The 12595-nt window shown below is 40.0% G+C and overlaps 1 pseudogene; it reads left to right on the top strand.

The window, feature by feature from the left end:
- Positions 1–10854: 10854 nt before the first annotated feature.
- Positions 10855–11600, top strand: LOC107553768 (natterin-like protein; annotated as a pseudogene).
- Positions 11601–12595: the final 995 nt, after the last annotated feature.

Genomic DNA, 12595 nt, shown 5'->3' with positions numbered 1-12595 from the left:
ATCGCCGACAAATGCCCGACATCGGAGGCAAATCGGTGCTCGTTCACGCCAGTGACAATCATGCAGTGTGGATTATCAAAGACTGAGGGAATCGCCGACACGTCGCCGACGCCCGCAAAATATTTGGCATGCTAAATATCTGGAGTTCTGACTGAAAACTACATTGGCGATGACCTACAGCCAATGAGAGACCACGATACAGGGCAGAGGGAAGTTCGGGGAGGAGTTATAGACCAGAATATCAGTATTTTAATAGATATATGAACAATTATATCATACAGAAACAAGCACAAACATTTGCTTGACCAGCCACAACATCAGCATAACAGTTACTGCAAAATTATTTACCTCCAACTCTCTTTGCAGAACACCCAATCCCTGTTCCCTGCATCTCCCTCCTGCATAATCTGTTTTTCTTTTTCTCCTTGTAGCTGGAAATCAGCTGAGATACTTTGCGGGCTATATACAGTGGGTACGGAAAGTATTCAGACCCCCTCTAAGCGGTATGTGTGGAGAAAACCAGGCACTGCTCATCACCGGTCCAATACAGTCCCAACAGTGAAGCATGGTGGTGGCAGCATCATGCTGTGGGGGTGTTTTTCAGCTGCAGGGACAGGACGACTGGTTGCAATCGAGGGAAAGATACGTTCCTGCGGCTATGCACAGAGGTGAAAAAAACAACGTTTCAGGCGGTCGCACACTAGACGAGAAGCGCAGCCTAGCTCCACGTCTTTAAAACTCAAATACATTATTTTCTATGAGTGTAGGCACACCTGCGGCGTCTGTCCGCGGCGCCCAGCTACGTCGTGTTGTACTTGTAAGAATTGTTCTAGACATGCCGAAAATTTGACACTACAGCACAGCAGCTCTTCTTGGTTTTCTCTGATGCACTAACTCTGCAGAAGCACTTCTTCGTCGTCGTCTCGTCTCATGCGCTCACCCAACCAAGCGTTCTAACCACAACCTCACCCCTCACCCCCCAACCTTTCCAATTTCTGTAGGCGGGAATTATTTGTAATTAAATTCTAATGAGCCGCTTTGTGATATCACAAAGCCCGGAAAACAAAAGCTGTAGTCCAAACGAGCCGTTTGCTGTAGTTCTTGAAAAGGGATTTTTTTAAAAACGAAATATCTCCCTTTGGAGTGGACTTTGAGGTTTGTAACTTTCTAGATCTTTTTTATGCCCAAACATACACACTGACTAAAATAAAAAAAGTGAAAAAGCATAGTAGGACCCCTTTAAGGCATTTTAATGCATTTTGTTAACTAAGATGTCTAAGTAATGTTTACTGATACACTTTCACTTGTAAAAGCCTAATTTTAAATGTAACATTTAAAATCATTAGGCCTTTGTGCGGAATAAACAACTTTCTGGATTTTTGCCCGCAAAGCAACAACGTTTCCTGAAACACTTTCACTTTAGATAGTAGTGAAGGGGCCAAAAAAGTAAAAACACAAACTCCTAATAATTTTAAATATTTAAAATCACTACTTCTTTGTGCACCAGAAACTCTATGTGAAAGAGAAATTAAGATTCTTTATTAGACAGGTTGTCATCAGTATTTGGTCCATTTCCAGAAAGAGCGAAACATTTTAAATGCTAAAAGTTGTTTTGATAACTTTTTGAGGTCATAAAGTTATCAGACATGGACTAACAGACATAAAACTCAAATTGTACATGTCAAACTTACACAGACGCAACTGTTCTGAAAACAAACATGCATATAGCAGATCGATCGGTTCTGGTTCCATCTAATGTCGTGACCATGCCGGGGCCACCTGCTCAGGTAAGCGGGGGAATTTGCTATGCATCCCCCCGCGCAAAGACGAGCTGACACCGCGGGCTGCATTTGCTGCTTCGCACACAAGCGATCTAAAAACGCAGCGCTATTTTTGTTGATGTTAATTTGCTCCGTGTTAGGGCCGCGGTTCACGGCTCGGTCAGCCTTCCCTGATACTATATTCCCGTTTGCTGCTGTAAAGGTTCCCCTGTCTCATCGCGTTAGCGTCCAGACGCCCGTGAACTGTGAATGCACCGCGCGACGGCGAGGGGAGATGAAGCTCTGCCGCTCATGGTCCTAGATTCTGCTCGATTGCTGACGGAGGAGTATCGCAAAGTGATGCATTTATGATTCTATTTAAAATAAAGACAAACGTAAAACAAAAAAAACTTTATTTGAGGAATATTTCTTTAAAAAAATTTATTTTACCAAATCGAGTCAAATATTGTTACAACAAATATCCATCTTAAAATTATTCAAAACAGATTTTAAAAAGATAATTACAGTTTCCTATTCCTTGTGTACTATTTATATGTATAAAAAATAAAAAACATATATTGCACTTGTTTTCTTGCTTCCCGCATGTCAAGTCAAGTTTATTTGTACAGCACTTTTCACGATACAAATCATTGCAAAGCAACATTACAGCAAATTACGTTTCTACAATATTTAGTGGTAGCTTATCAGTGGTGACTGTCAATTAATGTACATATGGCAGAAATGTACGGAAAAATCAATTAAAGACGTAATAAAACAGATGATGACAGCAATTATTATATGATGCAATCAAACTTATAGCAAAATGTGGTAGTTCTGTATGTTGTTTCAGGGTTGGCATCATCTGAGGTCCTCTGAGGGGTTGCATCATCTCTTCTCAGGTGTTCTGGATCCAGACTGAAGCTTGTGTAAATCCTAGTTACAGAGAAACAAATAATTAGCATAGCTGCTGTTCCAACCAAGCACAATTGATTTGTTTAACCATACCTGTATAGTTTTGTAATCGATCTAGGAGTATGTCATGATCTATAGTGTTGAATGCAGCACTAAGATCAAGTAAAACTAGCAATGAGACACAGCCTTGGTCTGACGGAAGAAGCAAGTCATTTGTAATTTTAACAAGTGCAGTTTCTGTGCTATGGTGGGGCCTGAAACCTGAGATATTTTTTTTGCAGGAAGGAGCACAATTGAACAGACACAACTTTTTCTAAAATTTTAGACATAAAAGGAAGATTTGAGATGGGTCTGTAATTTGCCAGTTCACTAGGATCTAGTTGTGGTTTCTTAATAAGAGGCTTAATAACCGCCAGCTTGAATGGTTTTGGGACGTGACCTAAAGACAACGTGTCCCGTGATTCTGCGAGAAGCAACTGGACGCGTCTGAAACTCAAATGGGCGCAAAGCCTCTCTGGCCGTCTATAAAACAATCTCTTCTTTTTCAACATTCTGAGATCCCATGAATAATTAATACGTGGATAAAGGTATAAGAAGATATTTTAATGCAATCCATATTTAGATCTAAATAGCAAAACTCCAGAATATCATCTTAAAAATGGACTGACACAATGTGTGCTGTTTTTGGTGAGCACACTGCACATTTTACTTTTCATTAAGTTTTGTTTAATTATTATGATTTCGAAAGGTATATTTTATTAATTATTTTTATTTTACATTTTAAACAAATGGTTTAAACAAAAAGCACCAAGTTGCAACACAGGTACGTCTTGATTTAACATAATTATGTTTAACTTATACTCAAACTTTTTAGTAAATGTGTGAATTTAGAATTCAAAAGTAACATTTGAAATAAAGAAATTGTATTTGTTGGTGTATGACACAACCAATGCCATTTTTTATGTTTTCAAGAAAGGTTTCCGGACTAATCTTGTAAGTGATTTTTATTTAATTTATTTTTTTAAATAAAACAGCCACTGGCTGTTGCCCTGCGATGAACTTCACAATATAATTAGGTCGTATTTGTCGAGAATGTTTGTCGTATTTGAGATTCACTTTTTTTCTGCGTTTGCTACTCCTGCGTTTGGTTGTCTATTTAATAATGTTATCTCATTAAATAAATGACAATAACGTCAGGCGTAAACTCGCAACTAGTCTTTGTTTGTCTTTTTGGTAACATAAGAGCTATTAAAAACAACAACCATCGCGCATTAGTCTGCAAAAAGTTCGGGCGTCAATTCTATTGGTGTAATTGACATTAAACTTAACTAATTAGCCTATTTCCATTGTTTCAGAAATAGAGCATTAATCATATTTCTAACCAATGTGAGTGAAACCCTAGAAACGCTGCGAGAGAGGTTTAACAAACGGAGGACAGGTGCGACAGTTCACTTGCAGTCAGGAGAAGAGCACCGAGTTCACTACTCTGTTCACCGAGAGCAGAAGTCAACAGTCTGCGCAACCTGCGTCTAGTAGCAGGTTTCTATGGCAACAGCAGCAGATGCTGAGGTTTGTGTGATGCCATGTGAACTATACACCCTGCAAGAAAAGTAATAGATAGGACACCGTTGTGTGCGCATCCTCTTTGCAGGTTTTGTTTTTATTGCTTGGAGTCATGTGCGTTCCTTCATGAGATCAGTCTTGTTCAGACGCGCTGACCGTAATATCAGTTAGGCAGTCGGTAAACAGACGCTTTGCCTAAATCTGTGGCAGAGGATCAGCAATTCAGTTGCTTTGACACAATCTGTATTGTTAAAAGCGTTATATAAATAAAGGTGACTTGACTTGACTTGACTTGATGACAGAACGTCACACATGACCTGAACTTCTTTTGTCCCTCGCTACTTTTCTGCACTGTTTACAGGCCCTGAGGCGTGTGTGTTGGCTTCCCACCGAAACACATTGCCATATCGCTTCGAGGTCATGTTATCCTGGTTGTTTTGGGCACCTCACCTGAGACCAGTGAGTTTCACATTCTGCATAACCGCATAGGCACACATCCTGCTGTTTTTTAAAACTATGTATCTGACCTTACTTTTGACCTTTTGCAGATGATGCCTCACCGAATGACAGCAAGTGATAATCAAAGAAAGAGAAAATGAATGAGACAAATAGAAATGAAGAGAACAGTGCCACCTAGTGCTCACTGGTCTACAGTTCAACAAACTAATGCTATAAAAGTTAGTGCACCCACTTATTACATTTCTGTATTCATTCTTTTATTTCAAACCTGAATGTTGTTTTATTTTCCTGTATTGTTTTATTTTTTATTTTTAAATAATCTTAATGGAACCGTGTAATAAACAGACATGAAATATATAAAGGTTTTTACAGCAAAAAGAAACACTGATGTTTTGATGATTTCAGTGTATTTGCATTTTTGCCTTTAAAGTGGAAGTGAAGCAGTCAGACAAATTTACATTATTTAGTAAACTGATTTCCACTTTAATTAAAATATATATATAACAAACATGATTAATGTAACCATTTTACAGAAAAAAAGGATGTTTTGTTAGAACTTTTGGAGCAAGGGTGCTGCCATCTTGCAATACCACAGCGTGTGACGTCACGGGGTTGGTTTGCTCCGTTGGCCAGTGAAGTAATATAAGCATTTATTTACTTTTTGCACAAATGTTATTTTAACACACAATTGTGTTTGGTTTTCACCATAAATGCATGAATATCCAACACCAAACTGTCTAAATCATGAAGTTTTGATCGTGGTATCACAAACATTGTTTTCATAACGCTTAATATAATATTGTTCATCTTATTGTTATGTCAGGCTTTTCAGCCATAACAATAAGATCAATAACAATACGATCAATAACAATAACAGCCTTTCATTCAAGTCCGAGACAGCGCGAAAGAGCGGTACTGTCAGTTAGTGTTTCATGTCTTGAATTTGGCCTAATTGTAGAGTTGTCCTCAGTCGTGGCCTAATGGTTAGAGGAAGTGAAGCAGTCAGACAAATTTACATTATTTAGTAAACTGATTTCCACTTTAATTAAAATATATATATAACAAACATGATTAATGTAACCATTTTACAGAAAAAAAGGATGTTTTGTTAGAACTTTTGGAGCAAGGGTGCTGCCATCTTGCAATACCACAGCGTGTGACGTCACGGGGTTGGTTTGCTCCGTTGGCCAGTGAAGTAATATAAGCATTTATTTACTTTTTGAACGCACAAATGTTATTTTAACACACAATTGTGTTTGGTTTTCACCATAAATGCATGAATATCCAACACCAAACTGTCTAAATCATGAAGTTTTGATCGTGGTATCACAAACATTGTTTTCATAACGCTTAATATAATATTGTTCATCTTATTGTTATGTCAGGCTTTTCAGCCATAACAATAAGATCAATAACAATACGATCAATAACAATAACAGCCTTTCATTCAAGTACGAGACAGCGCGAAAGAGCGGTACTGTCAGTTAGTGTTTCATGTCTTGAATTTGGCCTAATTGTAGAGTTGTCCTCAGTCGTGGCCTAATGGTTAGAGAGTCGAACTTGAAACCCAAAGGTCACAGGCTCGAGTCTTTGTACCAGCAGGGATTGTACATGGGGGGAGTGAATGACCAGTGATCTCTTCCACCCTCAATATCATGATTGAGGTGAGACCCTTGAGTAAGGCACCGAACCCCAACCCCAAAAATGGCTGTCTACTGCTCCGGGTGCAAATTCTGAGTATGGGACACCATACTTGGCTACACGTCACTTTCACTTTCAAACCAAGACCCTAAAGTGATCTCCAGTCCATTCAGAGAACAAGTCATTACCATTCTGGCTCTTCCCAATTCAGAGGATGAACAGGGTCCCAATCCACTCTGTCTGGTTCGGGCATATGTTTGAGTGTATGAGAGCAGAGCAGCTCTTTGTGTGCTTCGGAGGCCACTCTAAAAGGCTGCCAGTTACAAAGCAGAGACTTTCTCACTGAATAGTAAATGCTATAACCCTGGCTTACGCATCAGCGGGCTTACTGTGTCCAATGGGAGTGATGGCCCACTCCACCAGGGGAATGGCCTCCTCTTGGGCTTGGTCCAGCGGGATTTATTTTGGTGATATCTGTGCAGCCGCCGGCTGGTCGTCGCCATCCACCTTCACCAGGTTTTACAACTTGGACGTCCCTGCCCTCCAGGCATGGATTTTGTCCTCTTAATTTACCCAATCCCCTCTTTAAGAGGAGAAGGTTCAGTTATGTAGTCACCAGCCAAGCCCTCACCTCAATGGCTTCTGTAAATGTCAACTCAAATGATCATTGGGACGTGTCGCTGTTATTAAACATGATTAACTGATTAACTACCACTGATCCATAATACAGTAGATATATACCACAGATGTAAAACATAGATCAGTGGTTGTAATTGTCACGGTTCATGGGTCCGGACAGTCCTTTTGCGTCTTGTCATGTGGTTGTATGTGCGTACGTCATTTCGTTAGTGATTGACTCATTAGCGACTCCTTTATAGGACACCCTGTTCAATGTATGTTTGTCGGTTCGTTATTCTCATGTTCCTGTCTCCCTGTCAGTTCTCTGTTTCCAGTTCTCGCTCAGTCAGGGTACGGATCTTCAGCCTTCTCCTTGGTTTGGTCAGCGCAGTGGTTGGATGGGTTTCTCAGTGGAGCTCTGATCCTGACCAGTACCCGAGGATTATCACCTTGTGTCTCCGTTATTGTGATTACCAAATAAACCTTACCTTTGCACTCGCACTTGGATCCTGACTCTTCTCTGCCGTGACAGTAATACATTGAGAACCTTATCACAGCCACATGCAAGGCCATTAGGAAGCTTCATTTTCCCATGAAAATTATTCAGAATTACTGTGAAAACTGAAAACTATGAACCCAACATTTTTACTCACATATTTCAACACTATAATTTCTCAACACTGGAGAGCTGATGAATCTGGGTGTGCCTCAAACACCCCTGCAAAATATGCGTCTTCATCATGTTTTATATATCTCATTTTAGTCTTATAAAAATGTGTATTTGTTTTCCAGATCATAATGAGCCATTCTTTAAATTTTTGACATGTTTAGACCGATAGTCTAAACATTTCAGTGTTTAAATTACTATTGTTTCTTTAGCTTATTATAAGACATCTTTACAACATTTACTGTAAGATATATGAGAGTTTTACTTTAAGTTTTAATGCTATAAGAACTATATTTCATACTAAGAACTTGGCTTTTTATGCTATATAAGAAGCCAACTAGATCGTCGGCTGTGCACGAGAGTGAGCCGCTGGAGGATGATGTTATTTCATTAACATTGTCTGATTCTGGGGCCAGTGCTCTGCTGGGATCAGCCCAGCAAATGCAGGAAATGTCTGAGGAGGGCAAAGAAGCTGAGGCTGAGCCTTCCCCATCCTCTTGTCCTGCGTATGATGAGCTTTTGGAAATTATGGATCGTGCCACGGCGAGGCTTTACTTGCTGTGAAGCGGGTGAAGAAAGTGACGTCGCGAGTATCTCGATGAACGTTATTTTTCTGGCCATAACCCTCCAGCTCAGGTGAGTTTTCCTTTCTTCCTGTTTTCCATATAAAGATTGAGAAGGAATGGAAGAGGCCATTTTTTCCTCACGCATCCATCGATTCCAGCATACGAGTTATGCCAACAGGCGATGCGCGAAAGCGGTTATGAGAAGATGCCCCTACAGAGAGACGCTGGCCAGCTATCGCTCTATGGGTGAGATGTCCTCTAAGACTCCCCTCCATGACATCTCGCTCGGATGCCAGGGCATATGCAGCAGCAGCAGGTCGGGCTGTCGCTTCATTGCACACGATGGTGATGCTCCAAGCATATCAGGCTGACCTGCTGAAAGACCGGGATAGCGGCCTTCAGGAAGTCCAGGTCTGAGCCCGAACAAACCAGGGGTCCTAGCCTGTCTCGGTTTGAGGATCAGAGACTAGCTCAGACGGCTAGTGTCGTGTCTCGCGCTCCTCCCCCGCCCACGGGTAGGGGTAGGAAGAATCGCGGGTCAAAGGAAGGTAAGTAAAAGACCTAAGGGATGTCATCCAGACAGGGTGTCAGCACTTTTGTCCGGATCAGAGTGATACCTCAGTATCTACTCATTTCCTTCGGGGGTCTTACATCTGCCCTTATCTTCACCTTCCTACTTCCCCTGTAACCACCATCTCTCCACCTGACCGAGGTTAGGTGGGAAATTTCCTGCATTATAGTCTCCTATGCTGGACCTAATAGGTTTGGTTGGCTCTATGGCTTCATAGTGACCATCTTACTGATGGTCCGGTCTAGAGGCTTCTTCGGACAGAGCTCCGACGCGGGAACCATGGTGGGTGAGTACGATCCATGTCTAAATATACTGTATGTATATATAAATATATATATGTGTGTGTATAACCCATCTACTAGTTTCTTTGCAGTGTTTCCCGGGCCCGGCGCGTCACTGCAAAAATTTCCTGGACGTCCGGGGTGGGGTTACGCTTTCATGCTACCCTGACTGGTCTACCGTATCTGAGTCGCCCTGAGGGGTTTCCCGATCACCAGGATATCCCCTCTTGCTGAGGCATCGAGCGGTAGGTATAGGTGGCATTACGAGAATCTTCCTGTGTAATGCTGTCTCGGGCAGTGCTCCCCTCTGAGGGTTGGGGTGTATTTGAGCTTGCCTCTCCCATTTGGCACAGTACTTCCGGGTATCTGTAAACAGATGCTCGAAAACTCTAAAATCCAAATACTATGGTAAGTGCACACGTTAAGCTTTGCGCACTTTTCTACAAATCCACATAAGTGGTAAGTGTGCACGTTATGCTTTGCGCACTTTCTAAAATCCACATAGCTGGTAAGTGTGCACATTATGCTTTGCCCACTTTCTAAAATCCACATAAGTGGTAAGTGTGCACGTTATGCTTTGCCCACTTTTCTAAAATCCTGTATGGTAAGGGTTACGCATTTTTGATCTCGTTCCCTTTCTCTGAATTGGTTAGACCCCGGTACCTTGGGCGTACCTCTCTGTCGACGCACTCTGGAAGCATCACTCCCCTCACCACAGTATTTGGGGTATGTAGCCTAGGCCTTTGGCTGTAGGGAATAACGTCACTGACAGCCGTCTAACGTCCCAGGGGCGACTCCCATAGCAATATGGTAGAGTTGGTACAGGGAACCATGGTTACATAAGTAACCTGAGACGTTTTCTATTATTTCATATGTCCGGCTTTACAGGGTTAAGCTTAAAAAATTCTTCAGTAATAGATTGTTGATGGGAAGTTTTGACCAGACAAGTCGTCAGCACTTCTTTTGTTTTACTTACTAATGTTATGCAACAACAAAATCTGTGTTGCAATCTGTATTGCAAGGCATTCATTGAGTCATTGAATTAAGCCAGGCTGAAAGTTCATCAAAAGGAGCAGTAATCACACTAATGTAAAGCCTTCACTTACAACTACTTATGTAAAATAGCTCTAAATAGAGCTAAAACATCTATTAATTAAAAAAATAAGTGTCAACTTATCTTTCTTAAGTAACCATGGTTTAATTAAAAAGACAGAATTTAAGTAATTAATCAATCACGAGGGTGTACAGGCATTTCCCCAGCCAAAAAGCTAAAATTTTGTTATATTGATGCATTTGACACTTTAATCCAAATAAACATATAATGCATTTAAGGTGTACCTCTTATCAATTTGCATATGCGGCAAGTTTATTTAAAAATTTTTTGCAGATGGTGTGTTTTTACAGGTACCGTCTGCCCCGTTTGGATCTCTATTTAAGAAGTTGTCCTGTCAACCTTATCTCACATTTCTGGCTTTCACCAGACGAGTTGATCTTGAGAAGACATTCATCAGGTTACAGTCATCTGTGAGTATTTTTTCCAGTGATGCGCACTTAAGATAACTTATGTAGCAAACGGCTTGATATTTTGCAGGAGGTTACTACAGATATACAGTACAATATAATATAAATGTGAGTAAATGGGGAGGAAAAGCAAATACAAATTACTTTAAAATAATTGATAACATGGAACAAAAATGTTCTAAAGAATTCTAAAAACAAAAAAACAACATGAGACAATAATTAATGTACTTGATTTATATCTCTGACGTTACTTTGAATGTTATTCTGTGATGTAATTTTCAGATCTTCTTTAAAGATGTCCAGCCCAACAACTCTGCAAAATGTTGGTGGCACAGGAGGTTCTCCATTTTCATTTACTGGTGAGAATAACGGAGCCAGTCTAGAGAAGATGGGGGTATGGGAAGGAGAAAGGCAGTAGAAGGCTGTAAAGGTTTGGCTTTCAGATGGCAGAATTGAAACCTTTGGCAATCGAGATGGACTGTATCAAGAGTACACATTCAAACTTGGTGAGTGTTTCACATCATCATCCCTGTGGGGGAACGGAGAAGGAACACTTCTTGGAGCCATTGAATTCAAGACCAACCAGGGTGGAGAATTTTTTGCAAAGATGACGAGGTTCAAAAACTGAATATCCCATCGATATCGGCTCTGGATTTTGTCATCTTCGTGGTCGATGATTAACAGCTTTACAGTAACATTTAATGTGGAAGTGAAGGCACGGATTCCAGAGATTCAAGAAGTTTCTACAGAAATCACAAATGAGACACCGATGAGAGAACCGAAACTCTGTCTAACACTATAAATGTGCCACCTAAAAAGAAGGTGGATTTTGACATCACCATTGGCAGAGCCACCTTTGACCTGCCTTACACTGGCACAGTGAAGATGGCTTGCAAGAACAGAAATGTGTTACAGTATGAAACCAAGGGCCAATAGAAAGACGTCACTTACACTGATATCAAAGTGAATACTAAAGAATCTGATCTGTAACGTTAAGACAGATTGTTCTTGGCTGGTCTTTATCAGATTTTACTATCAATATATCAGTTTATTTACCTTTAATCATATTTGGTTTTGGCTTCCCTTCCTCTGGTTCATTTCAAATTACTCTTTGCTCAATGATTTTAAACGGAAAATATATACTCAGCATTATCTTTTCCAAATATATATATATATATATATATATATATATATACATACAGTGGGTACGGATGAAAAATGTAAGGGGGTCTGAATACTTTCCGTACCCACTGTATATATATATATATATATATATATATATTTTTTTTTTACAAAATATTCATATAGCTTCATTCATTTTGTAATCATCTCTACTAACAGATTATGTGATTTACTTCATGTAAGAATTTCAGACGTTTAATCAAGCATTACATAATAGCATCACATTTTAAATGAACCCTGTGGAAATTAAAATGTAGCTCTGTTGTTGCATTGAATATAATTGTCTCCATTATGTTAGTGTCACGTTTGCCTACGGAGAGGAGCGAGGAATACGGAGACAAGAGATTATCAGAATCAACAGTCTTTAATAATCCACAAACGCGGGGAAACACAGGGCAGGCTGGAGACACATGTAGCAAATAGAGACGTTAGAAACATGGGGCAGAAAACTCTTTAAGTACTGAACTAAACAAGGTAATTAACGAGACTCACCTGAAATCACTGAGACAATGAAACATTGGGGAAACTATGTCACGGGGAGCACATGGGGACAAAAACAAACACAAAACGGGTCCATATTCCTGACAGTTATCTACCATTTGGTAATGTATGTATTTTTGCTTTATCAAAGTGATTACCTCATCATACGTATAAAGTTTAAAGTATTAACCAACTCTTTATTACCACATTTAATGTTATGGAAAGGAACCATCATGACTGAAATTCACAAATTGTAAGAAATAAAAAGGCTACAATTTGAGACCAGAAATGCATCACAGAATTGTAAGAGTTAAAAACGGACTTCAAACTTATTTGTAATGAAGGTTGGGAATTATTAATTTCTGTATTTAATA

The sequence above is a fragment of the Sinocyclocheilus grahami genome, unplaced genomic scaffold, assembly GCF_001515645.1.
Source record: "Sinocyclocheilus grahami isolate Dianchi unplaced genomic scaffold, SAMN03320097.WGS_v1.1 scaffold481.1, whole genome shotgun sequence".
Taxonomy (NCBI): Eukaryota; Metazoa; Chordata; class Actinopteri; order Cypriniformes; family Cyprinidae; genus Sinocyclocheilus; species Sinocyclocheilus grahami.
This window is presented reverse-complemented; position numbering and strand designations above follow the sequence as displayed.